The sequence below is a fragment of the Mustelus asterias genome, chromosome 17 (assembly GCF_964213995.1).
Source record: "Mustelus asterias chromosome 17, sMusAst1.hap1.1, whole genome shotgun sequence".
Lineage (NCBI taxonomy): Eukaryota > Metazoa > Chordata > Chondrichthyes > Carcharhiniformes > Triakidae > Mustelus > Mustelus asterias.
Genome location: NC_135817.1, coordinates 13628872 through 13638746, shown reverse-complemented (window position 1 = coordinate 13638746; position 9875 = coordinate 13628872).

Sequence of the window (9875 nt, the reverse complement as noted above, 5' to 3'; positions counted from 1 at the left end):
TGACAAAAGAACAAAGAACAGTACAGCACAGGAAACAGGCCCTTCGGCCCTCCAAGCCTGTGCCGCTCATTGGTCCAACTCGACCATTCGTTTGTATCCCTCCATTCCCAGACTGCTCATGTGACTATCCAGGTAATGTCTTAAACGATGCCAGTGTGTCTGCCTCCACCTACTTGGCAGCGCATTCCAGGCCCCCACCACTCTGTGTAAAAAAAGTCCCTCTGATATCTGAGTTATACCTCGCCCCTCTCACCTTGAGCCCGTGACCCCTCGTGATCGTCACCTCCGACCTGAGAAAAAGCTTCCCACTGTTTACCCTATCTATACCCTTCATAATTTTGTACACCTCTATTAGGTCTCCCCTCATTCTCTGTCTTTCCAGGGAGAACAACCCCAGTTTACCCAATCTCTCCTCATAGCTAAGACCCTCCATACCAGGCAACATCCTGGTAAACCTTCTCTGCACTCTCTCTAAAGCCTCCACGTGCTTCTGGTAGTGCGGCGACCAGAACTGGACGCAGTACTCCAAATGTGGCCTAACCAGCGTTCTATACAGCTGCAACATCAGACTCCAGCTTTTATACTCTATACCCCGTCCTATAAAGGCAAGCATACCATATGCCTTCTTCACCACCTTCTCCACCTGTGTTGCCACCTTCAAGGATTTGTGGACTTGCACACCTAGGTCCCTCTGTGTTTCTATACTCTTGATGGCTCTGCCATTTATTGTAGAACTCCCCCCGACATTAGTTCTTCCAAAATGCATCACTTCGCATGTAAAAGGAGCGAGCGAAGGGTTAGCAAATGAACCACTCACTGGGGAGGGAGTGATTAATTTGTATGTAGATGGAGCCAGAAAGTATATCAATGGACAACCCTGCATGGCATGGGAGGTGGTGAATGATGAAGGAACAGTGATTGCAGGAGAACAAATCCCAGGGAATAATTCAGCACAAGTAGTAGAGTCGTTAACTTTGACCAGCGCTTTAGAATGGGGTAGAGGAAAGCAAGTAAATGTGTTCACAGTCAGCTGATATGTCTTTGGCATAGTCCATGATAGCTTGAGGAAGAAGGGGATTTGTAAGATCTAGCTGGGCCATATCCAGCAAGAACATCTAATCAGGAATTTACTTCAGGCAGCTCTCAGTCCCTTGGGAGCTGCAGTAATAAAATAAAGGCCCATAAGAGAATTTCCTTAACGGCCCAAGAGGGAAACAATACAGCAGGTAAGGCAGCTAAAAGCCTGTTACAACAGAATTTGGAAAAAATCCAAACAACAATTGTGGCAGCAGCACAAGCTAGGGAAGTCATATACATTGTTGTGAAACAGATACAGGAACAGGCGTTAGAGGAAGAGAAACAGGAATGGGAATAACATGGAGTAAGAAATCTCACAACACCAGGTTAAAGTCTAACAGGTTTATTTGGTAGCAAAGGCCACTAGCTTTCGGAGCGCTGCTCCTTCGTCAGGTAAGTGGGAGTTCTGTTCACAAACAGGGCATATAAAGACACAAACTCAATTTACAAAATAATGGTTGGAATGCGAGTCTTTACAGGTAATCAAGTCTTAAAGGTACAGACAATGTGAGTGGAGAGAGCGTTAAGCACAGGTTAAAGAGATGTGTATTGTCTCCAGACAGGACAGTTAGTAAGATTTTGCAAGCCCAGGCAAGTCGTGGGGGTCACAGATAGTGTGACATGAACCCAAGATCCTGGTTGAGGCCGTCCTCATGTGTGTGGAACTTGGCTATCAGTCTCTGCTCAGCGACTCTGCGCTGTCGTGTGTCGTGAAGGCCGCCTTAACATTTTGAAAACTATATTCTACAATTCCAACTTTGAAAATGAGAAATGAATGAACTAGTTGATGTGACTTTTATTTGTAATATTCATCATTTTTAGCTTTTTGATTAAGCATAGTGATGCAATTAAGTACTTCTAGTTAGTTATTTAGAAAATATTTTAATTTTATTCAAACTCTAAGAACTTAATGCTCCGAGGCATCAGACTTATGTTTTATAGAGTTGTGAGAGCTCTTGAAAAAAAGACAAACCAACCCCATGTCCACATCCCAGCGGCAGGACAACGGGACTACACCCAACATTGATGACAAGAAGACCACATCAAGTATACCGTGATGTAATGCGAGATATAATTGAATTTTGCCCATTTAACATTGACTAACGGTTGAAACTTGTGTAAAGGGAGAATTATAGTAATTTTTATAATGAATGTATGTGTTTCCATTTTTTCTAGTACTGAATATGTAGATATTGGACTCAAACAGGATCAGCATCTAAGATCATTCAGCATCTTCATCAGGAAACGCAGGTTAATACTTATATTTGACACACACACGAGGCCATTACATATTAGGATTCTTAAGTTAGGAGGTAAGGGAGTAGTTTCACAACAGTGAGGCCTGTGCAGGAAGGCTAACACACTTGTTTATTATTTAATAGGATCAGTTCCTAGTCTAGATTTAAAGCAGCACCTACACCAAGAGAAATCTATTGCACAGATAAGTTGGGAGGTTCTGGGAAAACTTAGGGGTAAGTGAAAGTGATTATACAGTAAGCCCAAGGAGTGTGCTATGCCTGAACCCATCCAGTAATGACCAGTCATGTAATACATCGTATGCTTCAGTGAACCATAATATCCAACTTAAAAATGGTACATTGGATGCGTGAAGACAGAGCCTACTCTTGGCTCCCTGTTGGATGGAAGGGATCTTGTTACCCTAAAGAAATTTCTGCTCATATATAAACTCCCTCATCTGCCAAGACGCCGGTGAGCTATGACAGAAGGAGAATGGTTTTCGGCACAATATTTACCCAATATGGAGTGGTTAGAACAATGTGAGAAATAATTGTGTGCTCCACTGGGAACAAGTTGCCAATACAGAAACTGCCCTCGCGATGATCAATGGTGAGATGGTTGCCAAACATACAGAGGGATTATAATAGCAATGGATAGTGTCTTGGCAGCAAGGGGAGGGACATGTGCAGTAATTGGATCAGCGTGTTACACTTACATACCAGATAGTTCAGTAAACATCCCTAATCTGGTTGTACACATCAAGAAGGAGGTGGAGAAACTCAAAGACCCTGAATCATTTACCTTGGGTGGTTGACTCTCAGGCTGGATAGCCTCTCCGGGAACATCAATCCTGAAGGGACTATATTATTTTCATTGTGATCCTAGTGTTAGTAATAATTGTGTACCTGTCAAATATGGAAGTGCCCAACTTTCTAAGTCCACAGGAGGAACAGCCTAGTGATGGCAGGTAGGGTAAGGAAGAGAGATTCTGAAGTCAAAACATAGTAAGGACTAAGATTAGTTACTTAGATACATCAATTTAGTGGCCTTAGATGGTCCTTGGCCAATAGCCAGAAGAGGGGGGACTGATGTAGGGGGGCGAATTAGGCTAATAAACACATAACCATAGATTTAGGAACACTAACATGATACTAACGTTAGAATGAATGATCCTGGATTATGGGAATATAAGCCAGCCAGAACTGTTGCCATAGAAGATAGTTCTGCATAATCAACAAAAATATTTTTCATTTAAAACATGTATTTTGAATTAACAAGATTTGCTTTTGGTTACATTTTGTGAAATTTCAGTTAGTGAGAAAATACAGGGAGGGGGAAGGAATGGAATAATAGATTCACTGAAAGCAGTAATGCTATCAGCAGTGCTTGGGAACAAGATGGCTACCAATGCTAGCCTTATGAATAGGGTCAAACAACTCCAAGAGATAACGCAGGTGGCAAGCAGACATGAAGAATTTCTCAGGGTTGGATGAGAATCATGTGGGTTCATTTCAGTGGGAATCATTCTCCCATTTCACTGTCCAGCATCCCATATTGCTGGGCAACAGAGGGGAGGTAACATCCATAATTTAATAACAAATGAAATCCCATCAGGTCATGATGCGTGTTGTTATTGACTGGAGTTAACGACAGGATGGTTAGACTGATTTGTATTAATGTTTACTGGATAATGCCCACCAGAAAGGTGGGCACTATGATTTTGGGAATGAATAATTGCCTTAATAGGGGCATTGTTCTTCAGAATGATATCCGGCTGCCCGCATTCTATACCTTGAGTGCAGGGCTACCTTATCATTCTCCCATTCAATCGTTTGGTTAAATAAAGTCACGTCTTCAACATCAGTACACTGTATTTTTGAGTCTTTGTTTTAGTAGCTGTATATAGCCTTGACAGTCAGATGGGCAAAGGGGGCGGGGTTGCATTGTTAGTAAGGAATGAAGTTAAATCGATAGCAAGAAGCGATACAGGATCAGAAGGCATAGAATCTCTGTGGGTAGAGGTGACGAATCGCAAAGGTAAAGACCCTGATGACAGTTATGTACAGGCCCACTAGCAGTAGTCAGGATGTGGGGCAAAAAATAAATCAGGAGATAGAAAAGGCAATATTACAATAATCATGGTGGACTGCAATATGTTGGTGGGCTGGGAAAAATAGTTAAGCAGTGGATCCCAAGAAAAGGAATTTGTGGAATGTCTAAGATGGTTTTTTGGAGCAGCTTGTGACAGAGCCAATTAGGGAACAGGTAATTCTGAATTTGGTGATGTGTAATGAGGCAGACTTGATTAGGGAACTTAAGGGAGCAGTGACCACAATATGATAGAATTTACCCTGCAGTTTGAGAGGGAGAAGCTGAAATCAGATGTAACGGTATTACAATTAAATGAAGGTAACTACAAAGAAATGAGGGAGGTGCTGGCCAGAGTTGATTGGAAAGGGAGCCTAGCAGGGAAGATAGTGGTACAGCAATGGCAGGAGTGTTTGGGGGTTATTCGGGAGCACAACAGAAATTCATCCCAAGGAGGGCAAAGAAATGGCAGATGGAGTTCAATCCTGATAAATGCGAAGTGATGCATTTTGGTGGAAATAATGTAGGTAGGAGCTACACGATACATGGAAGAACCATAAAGGGTGTAGAGACGCAGAGGGACCTGGGAGTGCAAGTCCACAGATCTTTGAAGGTGACGTCACAGGTGGAGAAGGTGGTGAAGAAGGCATATGGCATGCTTGCCTTTATAGGACGGGGCATAGAGTATAAAGGTTGGGGTCTGATGTTGCAGATGTATAGAACGTTGGTTCGGCCGCATTTGGAATACTGCGTCCAGTTCTGGTCGCCACACTACCAGAAGGACGTGGAGGCTTTGAAGAGAGTACAGAGGAGGTTTACCAGGATGTTGCCTGGTATGGAGGGGCTTGGTTATGAGGAGAGATTGGGGAAACTGGGGTTGTTCTCCTTGGAAAGACGGAGGATGAGGGGAGACTTAATAGAGGTGTATAAAATTATGAAAGGCATAGATAGGGTGAACGGTGGGAAGCTTTTCCCCGGGTCGGTGGTGACGTTCACGAGGGGTCATAGGTTCAAGGTGAAGTGGGGGAGGTTTAACACAGATATCAGAAGGACATATTTTACACAGAGGGTCATGGGGGCCTGGAATGTGTTGCCGGGCAAGGTGGTGGAGGCGGACACACTGGGAACGTTTAAGACTTATCTAGACAGCTATATGAACGGAGTGGGAATGGAGGGATACAAAAGAGTGGTCTAGTTTGGACCAGGGAGCGGCGCGGGCTAATTGTTCTTTGTTTCTCGTTTCAAGGCTTCATTCTATGATCATCTTGCTGGTGCCAGTACAGAGCGAGACTGCGGATAGTTGGGAACCTGTCTCGGGGGCAGGGAATTCAGATGGTGTTCGTAAAGCAGAAGTGGAAATGAATAGGGTTGGGAAGCATTTTCTGATCAGGGCCAGTGTGATCTCCTGGACTCGTTTCGATCGCCTCAGGGGGTCGGAGAGGAATTTCCCAGATTTTTTTTTCCCCATATTGGCCCTGAGGTTTTCACTCTGGGTTTTCGCCTCTCCCTGGAGATCACATGGTCTGGAATGGGGGGGTGGGGGTGAGTTAATAGGTTGTGATGAACAAAGCATCGTAGCTGTGAGGGACAGCTCGGTGGATAGGATATTAGGATGTAGATAGGCTGGAAAATTGGGCGGGGATCCTGGATTCAGGATTCAATCCTGGACCGGGGAGCGGCGCAGGCTTGGAGGGCCGAAGGGCCTGTTCCTGTGCTGTATTGTTCTTTGTTCTTTGTTTGTTTGAGGAGGATACATGCTGAGGGGAGGACGAGATATCCATGACTGATGAGGAAAGTCAAGGACAGCATAAAAGCAAAAGAAAAAACATACAAAGTGGCGAGGATTAGTGGGAAGTCAGAGGATTGGGAAGCCTTTAAAAGCGAGCAGAGGACAAGTAAAAAAGCAATAAGGGGGGAGAAGATGAAATATGAGTGTAAGCAACTAGTAATATAAAAGAAGATAGGAAGATTTTTTTTCAATTTATAAAAGATAAGGGAGAGGCAAAAATAAACATTGGACCACTGGAAAATGAGGCTGGAGAAGTAATAATAGGCAACAAAGAAATGGCAGAGGAACCAAATAGTTTCTTTGCATCAGTCTTCACGGTGGAAGACACCAGTGGGATGCCAGAGCTCCAGGAGAATCAGGAGGCACAGGTGAGTGTAGTGGCCATCACTAATGAGAAGGTTCTGGAGAAACTGAAAGACCTGAAGGTGGATAAATCACCTGGACCGAATAGACTATACCCCAGGGTTCTAAAAGAGATTGCTGAGGAAATTGTAGAGGCATTGGTGGTGATCTTTCAGGAATCACTGGAAGCAGGGAGGGTCCCAGAGGACTTGAAAATAGCTAATGTAACACCACTGTTTAAGAAGGGAGGAAGGCAGCAGACAGGAAATTATAGGCTGGTTAGCCTGACTTTGGTCATTGGCAAGATTTTAGAGTCCATTATTAAAGATCAGATCGCGGAATACTTGGAAGTGCATAATAAAATAGGACTGAGTCAGCACGGCTTTGTCAAGGGGAGGTCATGTCTGACAAATCTGTTAAAGTTCTTTGAGGAGGTAACAAGGAAGTTAAAGGAGAACCAGTGGACGTGATTTATTTAGATTTCCAGGCTTTTGACAAGATGCCGCATAGGAGACTGTTAAATAAGAGCCCATGGTTTTAAGGGTAAGATCCTGGCATGGATAGAGGATTGGCTGACTGGCAAAAGGTCGAGATCGGGGATAAAAGGGCCTTTTTCAGTATGACAGCCGGTGACTAATGGTGTGCTTCAGGGGTTGGTGCTGGGACCACAATTTTTCACAATATACATGAACAATTTGGAAGGAGGAACTGAAGGCACTGTTGCTAAGTTTCCAGATGATACAAAGATATGTAGAGGGACAGGTAGTATTGAGGAAGTGGGGGGCTGCAGAAGGACTTGGGACAGGCTAGGAGAGTGGGCAAAGAAGCAGCAGATGGAATACAATGTGGAAAAGTGTGACGTTGTGCACTTTGGAAGGAGGAATGGAGGCATAGACTATTTTCTAAATGGGGAAATCAGATACACAAAAGGACTTGGGAGTCATTGTTTAAGATTCTCTTAAGGTTAACGTGCAGGTTCAGTCAGCAGTTAGGAAGGCAAATGCAATGTTAGCATTCATGCCAAGAGGGCTAGAATACAAGAGCAGGGATGTACTTCTGAGGTTGTATAAGGCTCTGATCAGACCCCATTTGGCGTATTGTGAGCAGTTTTGGGCCCTGTATCTATGGAAGGATGTGCTGACCTTGGAAAGGGTCCAGAGGCGGTTCACAAGAATGCTCCCTGGAATGAAGAGTTTCTCGTATAAGGAATGGTTGAGGAATCTGGGTCTGTACTCGGAGTTTAGGAGGATGAGGGGGGATCTTATTGAAACTTTCAGGATATTGCAAGGCCTGGATAGAGTGGATGTGGAGAGGATGTTTCCACTAGTCATAGTTCCTCTATGAACAAGCTGCCAGAGGTAGTAGTAGAGGCGGGTACAATTTTATCTTTTAAAAAGCATTTAGTTACATGGGTACGAATGGTATAGAGGGATATGGGCCAAATGCGGGCAATTGGGATTATTTTGGGGGTTTTTTTTAAAAAAGGGCGGCATGGACAAGTTGAGCTGAAGGGCCTGTTTCCATGCTGTAAACCTCTATGCCTCTAGTAGGAAAAACTAGAACCAGAGGGCACAACGTCAGGCTGAACCTCCTTCTGATGAGGAGGGATTTTTTCAGCAAGAGTGGTGAATCTGTGGAACTCATTGCCACAGAAGGCTGTGGAGGCCAGATCATTGAGTGTCTTTAAGACACAGATAGATAGGTTCTTGATTAATAAGGGGAATCAGGGGTTATGGGGAAAAGACAGGTTGAATGGGGATGAGAAAAATATCAGCCATGATTGAATGGCGGAGCAGACTTGATGGGTCGAGTGGCCTAACTCTGCTCCTATGTCTTATGTAAAGCTGGGTGACATAAACTTACATGCAAAAATTAGTATGTTTTCACATGACATTGTCAAGTGCCAGCATGTAGATAAAAATAAAAAGACACGGCTAGATTCTTGTAGGACACCAGAGGAGTGTGAAGAGAAACCATTAGTACTGATTCTCTAGCTACAGTTAGCTAAGAGTGGAACCGAGTACAGTTCCAACTGGCTGGACAATGTGGCTGTGTTGGCTGAGAATGCTAGACAGGTCGAGAAGCATTAGAAGGAATTTGTCACAGAGGGTCTCATTGTGACTGATAAGAGCCATTTCAGGACTGTGCCAGGTATAGAAACCCATAGAATCCCTACAGTGCAGGAGGCCATTCAGCCCATAGAGAATGCACCAACTCTCTGAAAGAGCATCCCACCCAACCCATCCTTTCCGCCCTATCCCCATAATCCTGCACATTTACCATGGACTATGGGAGGAAACCCACCAGACACAGGGAGAACACGCAAACGTTATCAGGACAGTCACCCTAGGCTAGAATTTCTTGCACTGAGGCAGCAGTGCTAACTACGGTGCGACCGTGTCACCTCAAACCCAAATGAAGGAATTCAAACATGCAAAGATGGGTATGAATTTGGCAGGTAAGGTCTTTGAAGAAAAATATTCAGGTTTGGGGCAGGAGGGAGCCTTACAGGGGAGCTCGGCTCAATGGTTTAAGAGAGAGGATAATCTTGGCTGTTAGCAAAAATAAAGTTATTACAATAGCAAAAACAAACAGATGCTAATTGATTGAATGGATCTTTGTTTGATGCTGTGGTCACTGACTCATGTTGGCATCTAGTCCAGCAGCACACAATTGTAAAATAATTCACATCCTAGTTTACAAATCCTGTCCTGGTCTCAAATCTGCCCACCTTGGTAACCTTCCTCAGTCTTATAATCCTCTGCAATCCACACATTCTCCAATTCTTTCCTTTAATCCAACACTAGGAGCTGGGCTTTCATGTGCTGAGGCACAAAGCTCAGGCATTTCCTCCCTAAATGCATCTGTCTCTTCGAGACATTCCTTCAGACCTTTTTTGATTAAGCTTTTGATCACGTGGCCCAATCTGGGTAAAACTGTGTCTACACTCTTGTGAAGCAGTTTGAAACGAACATTAAAAGGTCCTCTATAATTGTTGCAAATATTCAGTACTGCATAAAAAGCAAATTTTAATCTGGAATTCCCTCCTCTCCACTCCTACCATCCCACTGACAGTTGTGCCAATAACCGCAACAAGGTCTGTGCAAGAGGCTAGTGATCCTGTGAGCATATCAGAGTGCCAGATAGGTCAGTGGGGGAAAAGCAGATTGAGCTCCACCAATAAGACTAAAAACACCGAAGACTGTGGAACCACCAGTGCATTCAGACATCAAATTGGCGAGGTAGCTGCAGCAATATCACAGGCAGCTCTGTGGTTAGCACTGCTGCCTCACAGCTCCAGGGACCTGGGTTCGATTCCCAGCTTGGGTCACTGCCTGTA